We start from the raw sequence: 16,015 nt of genomic DNA, 5'->3' as shown, positions 1-16,015 counted from the left end.
GCAAGAAAACTATATGTGAGAGACAATAGAGAAAAGAATATTGGAGAGAAGAAAAATATCTTGAGTTGTTGATTTCCAGAAAAGAAGACCTACAAAATAAGAAGAAAACTAGAAATAAAAGAAAAAATATAATTCTAACTAATATACACATACCTTTGTCGTCAAGCTCAGTCATAAGAAGGCTCCTCCAAGGAGAAGGAGTTCTCTTCATCTGCAAAATTTTCAAGAAAAGGTTTTAGTCTGTGTCCATTCACCTTAAAAATTTTACCATCCTGTGGATTCTCAATTTCAACTGCCCCATGTGGAAAAACAGTTTTTACAATAAAAGGACCTGTCCATCTTGATCGTAACTTTCCAGGAAACATATGTAAGCGAGAGTCATACAAAAGAACTTTTTGTGCAGGTTCAAAAGATTTTCTTAGAATTGAGTTATCATGCCTAATTTTCATTCGTTCTTTACAAAGTCTAGCATTGTCATACGCATCCCGACGAATTTCATTCAACTCACTTAATTGTAATTTTCGAGCTAAACTAGCATCTGACAATTCAAAGTTTAATTTTCTAATGGCCCAATACGATTTATGGTCTAATTCAACAGGTAGATGACATGCTTTTCCATAGACTAGCCGATACGGGGACATACCAAGAATAGTTTTATAAGCAGTACGGTAAGCCCACAATGCATCAGAAAGTTTTAAAGACCAGTCTTTGCGTGATGGATTCACCGTTTTCTCTAAAATTCATTTAATCTCCCGATTGGCTAACTCTACTTGGCCACTAGTCTGCGGGTGATAAGGAGTTGCAATTCTATGAGTGATACTGTACTTTCGTAATAGGATCTCAAAAGGCTTATTGCAGAAATGTTTTCCCCCATCACTAATTATGACCTTGGGCATCCCAAACCTAGAAAATATATTTTCTTTAAGAAATTTTAAAATTGGTTTGTGGTCATTTGTTCGACAAGGCACAGCTTCTACCCATTTGGACACATACTCTACACCTACTAAAATGTACTCATATCCAAAAGATGATAGAAACGGACCCATGAAATCAATGCCCCACATGTCAAAATTCAATAGCAGTAATGGGCTGAAGAGGCATCATTTGCCTACGAGTTAGACTCCCAACACGTTGACATGGGTCACATATCCGATAGAACTCATGGGCATCTTTAAATAGCGTAGGCTAATAAAAACCACATTGTAACACCTTAGCTGCCGTTTTCTTAGATGCAAAGTGTCCTCCGCAAGCACTGGCATGACAAAAAGAGAGTACACTATGCATCTCATGATCCGGCATGCATCTTCTAAAGATTTGATCATTACAATACTTGAACAAATAGGGGGCATCATAATAATAACTCCTTACTTCACGCAAGAAATTATTCTTATCATTCGATCCCCAATGCTCCGACATCCGGTTCGTGACAAGAAAGTTTACAATATCAGCATACAATGGCATAGTAGAAAGTGCAAACAGCTGCTCTTCGGGGAATAAATCCTTGATGGGAAACTGTGGCACCGAATCATTAAAAACTAGCCGTGATAAATGGTCAGCAACCACATTCTCTACTTCCTTTTTATCTTTGATAGTAATGTCAAATTCTTGGAGTAGAAGTATCCATCGTATTAAGCGTGGTTTGGCCTCTTTCTTATCCAGTAAATATTTTAGCGCTGCATGGTCCGTGAAGATAACAATAGGAGCACCAAGGATATAAGAGCGAAATTTGTCTAATGTAAATACTACTGCAAGCAATTCTTTCTCGGTGGTGGTGTAATTCATTTGAGCATCGTTCAAGGTTTTGCTTGCATAGTAAATGACATATGGCTTATTATCCTTGCGTTGTCCTAGGACAGCTCCTATCGCATAGTCGCTAGCATCGCACATGATCTCAAAAGGTAATGACCAATCGGGTGGTCGCACGATGGGTGTAGTGCTAAGCATAGATTTCAACTTTTCGAATGCCTCTTGACAGGTTTCGGTCCAATTGAACGGTGTATCAAGGGATAGGAGGTCACATAATGGTCGAGCTATGACACTAAAGTCCTTGATGAACCTCCTATAAAATCCGGCATGACCCAAAAATTATCTAACATCTCTAACCATCTAGGGTGTAGGTAGCTTGGCGATTAGGTCAATCTTAGCTCTATCAACTTTCATGCCCTTCGATGAAACAATATATCCTAGGACAATTTCCTTTGGCACCATGAAGTGGCATTTCTTCCAATTCAGTATCAGATTCTTTTCCATGCATCGAGCTAAGACTGCTTGTAAATGTGACAGGCAATTGATAAGTGCTTAATAATTCATAATTTAGTTATCTTTCCGTAGCACTTATCAATGTTCTTAAACTGATAAATACATATTTTACCATGAAATTGAATAAACATTGAAATAAATTTAAAATATGGTAAGAAGTAAATAATTTTTTTTCTTAAAACCGACTCTGAACTTGTCTCTCTTCCGGTTGCGATCTTTCATGAAAACTATAAGAAAACATATAAGGAGGAGATTGTGTTGATCCGATTTATTAACCTGATGGAGTGTAATCAAGCTAAGGGTATAATTAAATGGGTCTTGGTCCTGATTAGATTGAAAGATATAATTAATTATTTTTGTATGGGGAAAAGGTTTGAGTAACCCTTTTTATTAAGTCACAGTCTTGTTTATTTTACCTGGTCGAGTTCGGCCTGAAGTAGTTCAGCAAGAATTAAATTTAAATGACATTGGGCTCGAGAACAAGTTCAAGCAAATCAACGATCGTGACCCACCTCAAATCCAAAGCCAATTCCCAACCAATTCCTTATCTGCCTTCATATAAAATTTATAATTTTAAAAAAAATAATAATAATAAAAATTAAATATCCACGATTTGCTGTTCATATAAACAGTGTCCCGTGAAAACACTGTTCATATGAACAGTGTTACAAAAAAAATATATAATAAAAATCCCACTGTTCATCTTCTTCCTCCCTGTAAGCTTTCCAACCGCGTGCCCACCGCGTTCATGCCTGCTTCTCTCGTCGATCCCGCGTCTTCAGCCAGTGATTCAGCACCTCCCGCCGATCCAGCATTCAGCGATGCAAATCCTCCACGCGGTGCAGCCGGCGACCAGCTCCTCCGCGATCACCGCGTGCAGCCAGCATCTCAGACCGTCCGCTTGTCCCAGCGCGTTCACAGCAGCAGAATAATAACAACACCTTCTGCGCACAATCCTCCGCTTCTATTCTCTCCGTGATGCATCCAAGATCCCGGCAGTCCAGCCTCTTCCGTCGTCCATTACACACCTGGATCCACCTCCCGGAACTCCAGCACCCCAGCAAAGCCGCAAGAATCGGTCCGAATTTCCTCACGCAGCCAGCATCCCGGATGATCCGATCCCACGGCCATCTCATCTCCTTCCGTCCGCACATCAGCCTCCCGTCGATCCAGCAGCCAGCTCCATTGATCCGATCATTCAACCCGGCGCTCCACGGATCACGCTTTCCTCCTGAGATTCAGCCATTCTTCCTCTTCGTCCGCGATCTGCCCTCCAGCATCCCGCCCCGGAATCAGGCCCATGACCTCTTCTCCCTTCCCGAATGAGCGCCCCAGACGAGTATAAAGAGAGAAGGGTGGCCATCGGCTTGAGGGGGCTCGGTTGAGGGAAAAATAGGGGAGCCCTGTTTCGTAGTGAAGAGGAAGAGAAGAAGAAATAAAAAAAAAGAGAAAGGAGGGGGAAAGAGAATATTTTGTGATATTTTGGAAAGAATGAGAGGGGAAGACTTTCACTTGAAGATGGAAGGTCGTCCGGAAGCCATGCTCGGCTAAACGTCTAGTCTAGGGCTGGATGAAGCCCTAGCAATGTATCAGGGCATTGTAGTTCTTATTTTCTTTATGATTTTGGAGCTTGTTTAAATTCTTATTATCAATGAAAAATCCTTTTATGATGTTTAAACTTTGAGCATGCTATTTATTATTCATGTTTGCTAAAGTAGTCTAAGATGATCCATGCCTAGGAAGATGAGGTGTACTGCACCCTAGGTTAGCATAATTAGGTAGACACTTCTTGCTATACCGAAGATGGATTTTTTTAAAACTCTTTATGTTTTTATTTTTAAAGGCTTATAGCCAATATTGCATGCCTCTCCAAAAGATTAAAAAAAAATAAAGAATACAAACCCTGATGCAATGCTATGTGGTGGACTCTAAATCCTAGATCCATTTATTCTGATAAATTCTAATTCGCACTCATAGTTTAATTTAGTTAAATCAAGTTAGCAAATTCTTCTTCTTGATTTATTTTTAAAAGAAAAATTAATTATTCTTCAATCCCTGTGGACCGACACCCGTAATCACTATCCTACAGGATACGTGCTATTGCGTGGTTTATTTTCAAAATTGAAAGAACCGATCAATTTTTGGCGCCGTTGCCAGGGATTGCTTGCATAGTTATTTTTCCTATCATTAAAAAAAATTAATTAAAAAAAAACTTTCAAATATATATATATATATATAAATTATTTTCTATTATTGTTACTTTTCTTATCTCCTTTTTCTCTTCTACTATTTTTTTTTAAAATTTTTTTCTTTTGGTCTTATTTGATCAGGAATCGAAGAAAAAATCTGGGATGATCAAAAGGAGAATAGCTGGAAAAGGAATGCTTTAGAGGTTTGCTTAAAAAATTTTAAATTGCTGGAAAAATTTTTTTTGGTAACCTTTAAACCTTTCTTATTTAAATTAATTATTAGCTTGAAATTTTGTGGTGATTGTTTGATTTTAATTTCAGCAAAAGTGTGAATGCATGCTTGATACACATACACAAATTAATCCGCACATAGTAAGGGCAATCACCCCAACAAGATAAGAGCCGGATTTCATCACCGGATTCTTGCCCAACTTAGGTGAACTCAATCTCACATAGTGTCACTTTAATTAAAATTAATTAGACGTTGGCTCCTAGGGACATTCGAGCTCAATAGGACGAAGATCATCGAATGTTGCACCAATTTCGCTCTGTGGCTTAGTTGATGTCTAGGCAAGCTTTGTCCCTATAAAGGAGACAATTCATCTGTTCGAGGCAAGTGGGTTTTAAGTGGGACCTTTGCGAACGCATCGTGACCCCTCCACTTACCTGGGAGCTTACCTGGTCAACTCGGTTCATTAGACCGGATTGGAGGCTTAGGTGCCCTCTTCAAACCAGTTAGGAGCTGTCTAGTGATTTTAGGATAAATACAAGGATTTATGTGTTTTTCTTTTGTTGCATACTTGATTGATCAAGTACTAGTGTATGCAAGGGAGTCGTTCTAGAGTACGTGACCTATTAACTTTTGACCCTGAAATAGAACGGACCCTTAGAAATATTCGACCTGAGATCAGAACAATAGAATCATCCCCACCTCCTGAGATGGCTGAAGACCAACCCAAACTCCTGAGGAAGTACTTTACTCCCACCTTTTACACTTCCCCATCTTGCATTCGATTACCTGAGGTAGCAGCTGTATAATACGAATTAAAGTCTAGTGTGATCCAAATGCTCCCATCTTTTTATGGGCTCACCAACGAAGAACCATATAAACACCTAGATGAATTTCTTGAGATTTGCACCACTGTCAAGATTCAGAACTTCACTGATGATGCTCTAAAACTTAGATTATTCCCTTTCTCCCTTAAAGATAGAGCCAAACAATGGCTGAATTCTTTAGAAGCTAACTCGATTCGTTCTTGGGATCAAATGCAACATGAATTCCTTAAAAAATACTTTTCCATAGGAAGAACGAACCAGTTTAGATGTGCCATTACAAGTTTCTCCCAAACCGAGGGAGAAGAATTTCATGAAACTTGGGAGAGATTTCGGGACCTAATCCGTAAATGCCCTCATCATCAAATACCTAAGTGGCAACTAGTGCAATATTTCTATGACGGATTGACTGAACGAAACCGTCAGATGATCGATGCTGCATGCGGGGGTACTTTCATGCTTCAAAATGAGCATGAAGCATGGCAATTATTTGAAAATCTTAATGAAAACTCCCTCCACCATGCTTCCTGTTCTCGTCAAGCACCTCCGAGTTCTCAAAGAAAAGGGACCATTTGTGAAATAAGTCATTCCATGGATCTGTCTAGCAAGGTAGATGCATTGTCTCATAAGATTGATCAATTGATGATAGGAGGACATATCGTTAGCTCTTCCCAAGCACAAGTGTGTGCTATCTGTTCTAGCCCATCGCACCCTATTCATGAGTGCCCCTCAGCACCCCAATATCCCAAACTCGTGCAAGAACATATCAATGCTGCCCAAACACAGCCCAGACCAGGTAATGACCCATTTTCCAATACATATAACCTGGGATGGCGGAATCATCCAAATTTTTCTTGGAGGCAGCAAGCTTCGAATAATACCCAACCCTACTCCCACAATTTTCAAAACCCTCAGAATTTTCATCTCTACCGTCCCTCAACTCAATTTCAACACCTTCCTCCTCCAACCCAAAGAAATACAGCCTTTGAAGAGAAAGTGTTGACTGCCCTTCAAGGTTTGGAGGCAAACACACAACTATTGCACTCTCACACGCAATCAATTGCTAAGCTAGAATCCCAAATGGGTCAACTAGCCAATGCATTAAATAAGCGAGAGGAAGGTAAGCTTCCAAGTCAACCAATGAGTAATCCTAGGGGACAATACGTGGCTCAAGAAACTCGACTAAATCATGAGCAAGCCAATGCTTTGACTACCCTAAGGACTGGACGTATAATAGATAATAAGGTTGGGGAGGGTAACAATAAGGAAGATAAAGAAGAGGAGAGAAATGTATCACATGAAAATCCAAAACCTTCTTCAGCTAATCCACCATCTGCCACAACCCACATTCCAAAGGCTCCATTCCCTGAAGCACTTAATGCACCCTCTCCCTTTGGCAAGAAGGGAACTTCATTAGAAGAGATGATGGAGGTCTTTAAACAAGTTAAAATCAACCTCCCACTCCTTGATGCCATCAAACAAGTTTCCTCTTATGCCAAATTTCTCAAAGACCTGTGCACCCAAAAGCGGAAATCTAGGACACATGTGCCTAAAAAGGTCCTCCTAACTGAGCAGGTAAGTTCCATTCTCCAACACAACACCCCTCCAAAATTCAAAGATCCTGGCGCTCCCACTATTTCCTGTGTCATAGGAGATAACTCCATTGATCGAGCACTTTTAGATCTAGGGGCAAGTGTGAATCTTCTACCCTATTCAGTCTATGAAAAATTTAGGTTGGGTGAATTGAAACCTACCTCGGTATCTTTACAATTGGCTGATAGATCGGTGAAGATGCTAAGGGGGATAATTGAAGATGTTCTTGTCAAGATAGACAAATTCTATTTTTCAGTAGATTTTATCGTCCTTGACATGGAACATATGCCCAACCTAAAAAAACAAATCCCTGTGATTCTTGGTCGTCCTTTTTTAGCGACAGCCAATGCATGTATCAACTATAGAACTGGGGTAATGGATATATCATTTGGGAACATGAAAATTAAGTTAAATATGTTTCATGCCGTTGACCAACATGTGAGGGAAGACAAGTGTTGCCTAATTGACGAAATGGATGATCTTGTAGAGAACGCGCTTCCCTATATCTTAGCAAATGACCCCTTAGAGGCATGTTTGGCCCATTTTGACATTGACAAATTTGATATAGACAAGGCCGTAGAAGAAGTTAACATCTTACTCGATAATCAATCTCCTATGAGTTCCCTTCCTTGGAAGATCCGACCTGTAATCATCGCAGCCAACTTATCTACTGAACAGGAGGGTAAACTTTTAAGGGTGCTAGAAGAGAATAAACATGCCATAGGATGGTATGTAGCCGATTTGAAAAGGGTTGACCCCTCTGTTTGTATGCATCGAATTCATCTCGAAGATGATGCAAAGCCCACCCGAGAAATGCAAAGAAGACTCAATCCTAATATGAAGGAGGTAGTCAAGAAAGAAGTGGTGAAGTTATTAGATGCCGGAATCATTTATCCAATTTCTGATAGTAAGTGGGTGAGTCCGACACAAGTGGTACCCAAGAAATCAGGTATCACTGTGGTTGAAAATACGGAAGGAGAATTGATACAAACACGCACAACCACGGGTTGGCGCGTGTGCATTGACTATAAGAAACTTAATTCAATGACTAGGAAGGACCATTTCCCTTTACCTTTCATAGATCAAATTTTGGAACGGTTGGCTGGTCAAGGTTTCTACTGCTTCTTAGATGGTTATTCTGGATATAATCAAGTAACTGTTTACCCGAACGATCAAGACAAAACCACTTTTACTTGCCCATTTGGGATTTGCATATAGGAGGATGCCTTTTGGATTATGCAATGCACCCGCAACTTTTCAACAATACATGATGGCCATTTTTTCAGATATGGTGGAAAACTTTCTAGAAGTGTTCATTGATGATTTTTCAGTTTTTGGCCTATCTTTTGACGATTGTATGGACAATTTGACTTTAGTTTTGAAAAGATGTAAGAAGACCAACCTAGTATTAAGTTGGGAAAAGAGCCATTTCATGGTTCAAGAAGGCATAGTTTTAGGACACGTCGTGTCCAAGATGGGCATTGAAGTAGATAAAGCCAAAGTCGATCTTATTTCCAATCTCCCTCCACCTAAAACTGTGAAACAAATCCGATCATTCCTTGGCCATGCTGGTTTCTACCGTCGCTTCATTCAGGATTTCAGCAAGATTTCCAAACCCTTGTGCAATCTTCTTGCTAAGGACACTCCCTTTGTCTTTGATAAAGCATGCGAGGAGGCATTTAAAAATCTTCGCTTGAAATTAACCACTACACCTATCATACGGCCCTAATTGGACCCTTCCATTTGAACAGATGTGTGACGCATCCGACTATGCCATTGGAGCAGTTTTAGGGCAACGGCTAGATAAGGTACCTCATGTCATCTACTATGCTAGTAAAGCACTCTCAGATGCACAATTAAACTACACCACCACTGAGAAAGAATTCCTAGCTGTAGTATTTGCGCTAGACAAGTTTCGATCTTACCTATTAGGATCCAAGATTACCGTATTCACTGATCATGCTGCCCTTCGACACCTTCTTGCAAAGAAGGACACCAAACCCCGTCTGATTCGATGGATTCTTTTACTACAAGAATTTGACCTAGAAATTCGTGATAAGAAAGGAACTGCAAATGTCGTAGCATACCACTTATCTAGGATTCTTCTTGAACCCTCTAAGTACCTCACCCTTACATGATGCTTTCCCAGATGAACAATTATTTGGGGTACAAGGAATGAAAACGCCATGGTTTGCAAACATAGTAAATTACCTTGCCATAGGACGAATTCCTGATGATTGGTCAACTCAAGACAAGAACCGATTCTTTTCACAAGTAAAGTTCTATTATTGGGATGATCCTGATCTATTCAAGTATTGTCCCGATCAAGTAATCCGTCGATGTGTCCTCGAATGCGAATTTCAAAGTATTCTTTCATTCTGCCATTCACAAGCTTGTGGGGGACATTTTGGGGGTAGAAAAACTGCAGCAAAAGTTTTACAAAGATTGGCCCACACTTTTCAAAGATGCCCATAACTTTTTCCAAACTTGTAAACGGTGCCAACGGATGGGTACCATCTCCCGTAGAGATATGATGCCTCTCAATCCTATTTTAATTGTAGAAATCTTTGATGTATGGGGTATTGACTTTATGGGCCCTTTTCCACCATCCTTTGGTTTCGAATATATTCTTGTAGGGGTTGATTATGTTTCAAAATAGGTAGAAGCTGTCGCCACTAAAACTAATGACCACAAGGTTGTGATTAAATTTTTACATGAAAATATCTTTTATCGTTTTGGCACACCCCGAGCCATCATCAGTGATGGGGGATCTTATTTTTGCAACCGATCTTTCGAGGCTTTGGCTCGCAAATATAACATCACCCACAAAGTTGCTACCCCATACCATCCCCAAACCAGTGGACAAGTCAAGGTGTCCAATAGGGAGTTAAAACACATCTTAGAAAAAAATGGTACGTCCCGATAGAAAAGATTGGTCTGAAAGGATAAATGATGCACTCTAGGCCTATCGTACTGCCTACAAAACTCCTATTGGCATGTCTCCCTACCGATTAGTTTTTGGAAAAGCTTGTCACTTACCGGTAGAACTTGAACATAGAACTTTCTGGGCTATCAAAAAGTTTAACTTAGACATGGCAGTAGCTGGTCCTCACCGAAAACTCCAACTAAGTGAACTTGAAGAATTGCGCAATGAGGCTTATGAAAATGCTAAAATTTATAAAGCAAGGACTAAGACTTTTCATGATAAAAATATTAACCGTAAGTCCTTCGAACCTGGTCAAAAGGTTTGGCTGTTTAATTCCAAGTTGCGACTCTTCCTGGGTAAACTTCGCTCTAGGTGGGATGGACCATTCATAGTGAAAAATGTTTCTCCTTATGGTGCAGTAGAGATCCAACACCTCAATGGTGGACGTGCTTTAAAAGTCAATGGCCAAAGGTTAAAACCTTATGTGAACTGTGTTGCCGACGGGCAATTGATCGAATCCCTTAATTTGACGAACCCTGTTTATCAAAATAATTAAGGATGCACTGTGTCTGGCTGAAAACAATAAACATAGCGCTTGTTGGGAGGTAACCCAATTCTTTTAGTTTTCTTTAACATTGAGGACAATGTTAGGTTTAGGTTTGGGGGTATTTTTAAGTATTTTTTTTTTCATTTTTTGTTTTGTTTGCATCTCTTACATTCGTTTTCACTTCATAATGTCAGGTTTATCAAAAAAAACAAAAAATAAAAAAATAAAAATATCTTTTAAAAAATTGTGTTCATTTTTATAATTAAAAAAAAAATTACCTAATTTCTATACATGAATGCGAGAATGATAAACACACGGGGTATATAAAAAGCCCAATGACTAGTCGGAAGTAATACAAATTTAAGTTCTTTTTATTAAATCTCTCTTAGGGAGTTGTAAGCTAATTAATACTTTGGAATTTCACTACACACTGGCCGACTCTTCTAAGGTCTAGGCTCGACATTATGTTGATAGTATAATAGCAACCTTGGACCCTGATGAATCATACTTATCTAATCCAAAAAAAAAAAAAAATCATCAATAAAAATGGATTTAGTCAGGAACATCGAAAAGGGCTACCTATTGTCAAAGGTCAAGTGGACTTGTGATGAGGACTTCGAACATAAGTCCGTAGGGGAGTCTTGATGCTCGACACCTTATGCCAACTGGTGTGAGAGTTGTCGACTGATTGCTCGTTACACGGAGAAATCACCATAAGAGTAAAAGTGCACAACTTATATATCTTTCTTGAAAAAAATTCTTATCTCCAATGAAAAAAAATAATTATTAAGAAAAAAAAAGCTGTATTGACCTTGAAAAAGACAATAGTGTGAAAGCCGTCATTGTAAAAATTCGAGTAAACTGGAATATTACAGATAAAGCCCGTGAGGTACTAAAGTAAATATCCACAACTCTCGAAATCCTATAGATAAGATGATTTTGAATCAATGAGTAGGTCCTTTCGACCAATCCTTGGAAAACTACTAGTATTAATAATATTTTGAAGATCCAAACTCTTAGCTTGTGTATAGTCCAGATTTCACCGAGCACTCCAGTATAAATGAGTCTTACAACTTCCTAACGGAAACTTAATGACCTCAACTTGAATTGTATTTTGATCTAGGATTTGGGCTGACTTAGTAAATAAAACCGTGTGTGCTTTTAAATTTTCATCATTTATGTATCTTAATTAGATTTTAATAAAAAAAGAGAGAGTTTTTGAAATTCTTTACTAGTATGCATTTGGAATTCGATTTTCACTTCATAGATCAATTGATCTAAAAAACAAAAACAAAAAAAAAATAACAATAATTATAAAATGATTTATTGAAGTTTGTGGGTATCTTCACTGAAAACTCTCATGAGACTACAACTCGTCCACTAGGGTAACCTAGGAATTTAAAGCCATGTTGCATATGGTAAATGCAATCGCGATGCCTGCGAAAGTGAGTTAGAGTTTTTCTTTTCTAATTTTATTTTGCTCGAGGACTAGCAAAACATAGGTTTGGGGGTGTGATAAGTGCTTAATAATTCATAATTTAATTATCTTTCCGTAGCACTTATCAATATTCTTAAACTGATAAATACATATTTTACCATGAAATTGAATAAACATTGAAATAAATTTAAAATATGGGAAGAAGTAAATAATTTTTTTTCTTAAAACCGACTCTGAACTTGTCTCTCTCCCGATTGCGATCTTTCATGAAAACTACAAGAAAACATATAAGGAGGAGATTGTGTTGATCTGATTTATTAACCTGATGGAGTGTAATCAAGCTAAGGGTATAATTAAATGGGTCTTGGTCCTGATTAGATTGAAAGATATAATTAATTATTTTTGTATGGGGAAAAGATTTGAGTAACCCTTTTTATTAAGTCACGGTCTTGTTTATTTTATCTGGTCGAGTTCGGTCTGAAGCAGTTTAGCAAGAATTAAATTTAAATAACATTGGGCTCGAGAATAAGTTCAAACAAATCAATGATCATGATCCACCTCAAATCCAAAGCCAATTTCCAACCAATTCCTTATCTGCCTTCATATAAAATTTATAATTTTTAAAAAAATAATAATAATAAAAATTAAATATCCACGATTCGCTGTTCATATAAACAGTGTCCCGTAAAAACACTGTTCATATGTCAATGTTACAAAAAAATATATATATAATAAAAATCCCACTGTTCATCTTCTTCCTCCCTGTAAGCTTTCCAACCGTGTGCCCACCGCATTCATGCCAGCTCCTCCCATCGATCCCTCGTCTTCAGCCAGTGATGCAGCACCTCCCGTCGATCCAGCATCCAGCGATGCAAATCCTCCACGCGGTGCAGCCGGCGACCAGCTCCTCCGCGATCACCGCGTGCAGCCAGCATCTCAGACCGTCCACTCATCCCAATGCGTTCACAGCAGCAGAATAATAACAACACCTCCCGCGCACAATCCTCCGCTTCTATTCTCTCCGTGATGCATCCAAGTTCCCGACAGTCCAGCCTCTTCCATCGTCCATTACACACCCGGATCCACCTCCCGGAACTCCAGCACCCCAGCAAAGCCGCAAGAATCGGTTCGAATTTCCTCACGCAGCCAGCATCCCGGATGATCCGATCCCACGGCCATCTCATCTCCTTTCGTCCACACATCAGCCTCCCGTCGATCCAGCAGCCAGCTCCATTGATCCGGTCATTCAACCCGGCGCTCCACGGATCACGCTTTCGTCCTGAGATTCAGCCATTCTTCCTCTTCGTCCGTGATGTGCCCTCCAGCATCCCGCCCCGGAATCAGGCCCATGACCTCTTCTCCCTTCCCGAATGAGCTCCCAGACGAGTATAAAGAGAGAAGGGTGGCCATCGGCTTGTGGGGGCTCGGTTGAGGGAAAAACAGGGGAGCCCTGTTTCGTAGTGAAGAGGAAGAGAAGAAGAAATAAAAAAAAGAGAGAAAGGAGGAGAAAAGAGAATATTTTGTGATATTTTGGGAAGAATGAGAGGGGAAGACTTTCACTTGAAGATGGAAGGTCGTCCGGAAGCCATGCTCGGCTAAACGTCTAGTCTAGGGCTGGATGAAGCCCTAGCAATGTATCAGGGCATGGTAGTTCTTATTTTCTTTATTATTTTGAAGCTTGTTTAAATTCTTATTATCAATGAAAAATTCTTTTATGATGTTTAAACTTTGAGCATGCTATTTATTATTCATGTTTGCTAAAGTAGTCTAAGATGATCCATGCCTAGGAAGATGAGGTGTACTGCACCCTAGGTTAGCATAATTAGGTAGACACTTCTTGCTATACCGAAGATGGATTTTCTTAAAACTCTTTATGTTTTTATTTTAAAAGGCTTGTAGCCAATATTGCATGCCTCTCCAAAAGATAAAAAAAAAATAAAGAATACAAACCCTGATGCAATACTATGTGGTGGACTCTAAACCCTAGATCCATTTATTTTGATAAATTCTAATTCGCACTCATAGTTTAATTTAGTTAAATCAAGTTAGCAAATTCTTCTTCTTGATTTATTTTTAAAAGAAAAATAACTTATTCTTCAATCCCTGTGGACCGACACCCGTAATCACTATCCTACAGGATACGTGCTATTGCGTGGTTTATTTTCAAAATTGAAAGATCCGATCAATTTTTGGCGCCGTTGCCGGGGATTGCTTGCATAGTTATTTTTCCTATCATTAAAAAAAAATTAATTAAAAAAAACTTTCAAAATATATATATATATATATAAATTATTTTCTATTATTGTTACTTTTCTTATCTCCTTTTTCTCTTCTACTATTTTTTTTTTTAAATTTTTCTTTTGGTCTTATTTGATCAGGAATCGAAGGAAAAATCTAGGATGATCAAAAGGAGAATAGCTGGAAAAGGAATGCTTTAGAGGTTTGCTTAAAAAATTTTAAATTGCTGGGAAAATTTTCTTTGGTAACCTCTAAACCTTTCATATTTAAATTAATTATTAGCTTGAAATTTTGTGGTGATTGTTTGATTTTAATTTCAGCAAAAGTGTAAATGCATGCTTGATACACATATACAAATTAATCCGCACATAGTAAGGGCAATCACCCCAACAAGATAAGAGCCGGATTTCATCACCGGATTCTTGCCCAACTTAGGTGAACTCAATCTCACATAGTGTCACTTTAATTAAAATTAATTAGACGTTGGCTCCTAGGGACATTCGAGCTCAATAGGACGAAGATCATCGAATGTTGCACCAATTTCGCTCTGTGGCTTAGTTGATGTCTAGGCAAGCTTTGTTCCTATAAAGGAGACAATTCATCTGTTCGAGGCAAGTGGGTTTTAAGTGGGACCTTTGCGAACGCATCGTGACCCCTCCACTTACCTGGGAGCTTACCTAGTCAACTCGGTTCATTAGACCGGATTGGAGGCTTAGGTGCCCTCTTCAAACCAGTTAGGAGCTGTCTAGTGATTTTAGGACAAATACAAGGATTTATGTGTTTTTCTTTTATTGCATGCTTGATTGATCAAGTACTAGTGTATGCAAGGGAGTCGTTCTAGAGTACGTGACCTATTACCTTTTGACCCTGAAATAGAACGGACCCTTAGAAATATTCGACCTGAGATCAGAACAATAGAATCATCCCCACCTCCTGAGATGGCTGAAGACCAACCCAAACTCCTGAGGAAGTACTTTACTCCCACCATTTACACTTCTCCATCTTGCATTCGATTACCTGAGGTAGCAGCTGTACAATACGAAATAAAGTCTAGTGTGATCCAAATGCTCCCATCTTTTTATGGGCTCACCAACGAAGAACCATATAAACACCTAGATGAATTTCTTGAGATTTGCACCACGGTCAAGATTCAGAACTTCACTAATGATGCTCTAAAACTTAGATTATTCCCTTTCTCCCTTAAAGATAGAGCCAAACAATGGCTGAATTCTTTAGAAGCTAACTCGATTCGTTCTTGGGATCAAATGCAACATGAATTCCTTAAAAAATACTTTCCCATAGGAAGAACGAACCAGTTTAGATGTGCCATTACAAGCTTCTCCCAAACCGAGGGAGAAGAATTTCATGAAACTTGGGAGAGATTTTGGAACCTAATCCGTAAATGCCCTCATCATCAAATACCTAAGTGGCAGCTAGTGCAATGTTTCTATGACGGATTGGCTGAACGAAACCGTCAGATGATCGATGCTGCATGCGGGGGGACTTTCATGCTTCAAAATGAGCATGAAGCATGGCAATTATTTGAAAATCTTAATGAAAACTCCCTCCACCATGCTTCCTGTTCTCGTCAAGCACCTCCGAGTTCTCAAAGAAAAGGGACCATTTGTGAAATAAGTCATTCCATGGACCTGTCTAGCAAGATAGATGCATTGTCCCATAAGATTGATCAATTGATGATAGGAGGACATATCGTTAGCTCTTCCCAAGCACAAGTGTGTGCTATCTGTTCTAGCCCATCGCACCCTATTCAT

At 39.1% G+C, this 16,015-nt stretch overlaps 2 non-coding genes across 2 annotated transcripts; both read right to left on the bottom strand.

Annotated features, from left to right (window-relative positions):
• Positions 1-5,763: 5,763 nt before the first annotated feature.
• On the bottom strand, positions 5,764-5,869 carry LOC149753766 (small nucleolar RNA R71). The gene has a single exon (XR_016409276.1). It is a non-coding gene; the product is annotated as a small nucleolar RNA R71 (small nucleolar RNA).
• Positions 5,870-15,557: 9,688 nt separating this feature from the next.
• LOC120105184 (small nucleolar RNA R71) lies at positions 15,558-15,663 on the bottom strand. The gene has a single exon (XR_005507557.3). It is a non-coding gene; the product is annotated as a small nucleolar RNA R71 (small nucleolar RNA).
• Between the last annotated feature and the right edge of the window lie 352 nt (positions 15,664-16,015).

This window comes from Phoenix dactylifera, chromosome 4 (genome assembly GCF_051530095.1).
Source record: "Phoenix dactylifera cultivar Ajwa chromosome 4, Ajwa_hap1_PhDact_Kaust_v1.1, whole genome shotgun sequence".
Lineage (NCBI taxonomy): Eukaryota > Viridiplantae > Streptophyta > Magnoliopsida > Arecales > Arecaceae > Phoenix > Phoenix dactylifera.
The sequence above is the reverse complement of the archived record's forward strand: the minus strand, read 5'-3'. Positions and strand labels throughout refer to the sequence as shown.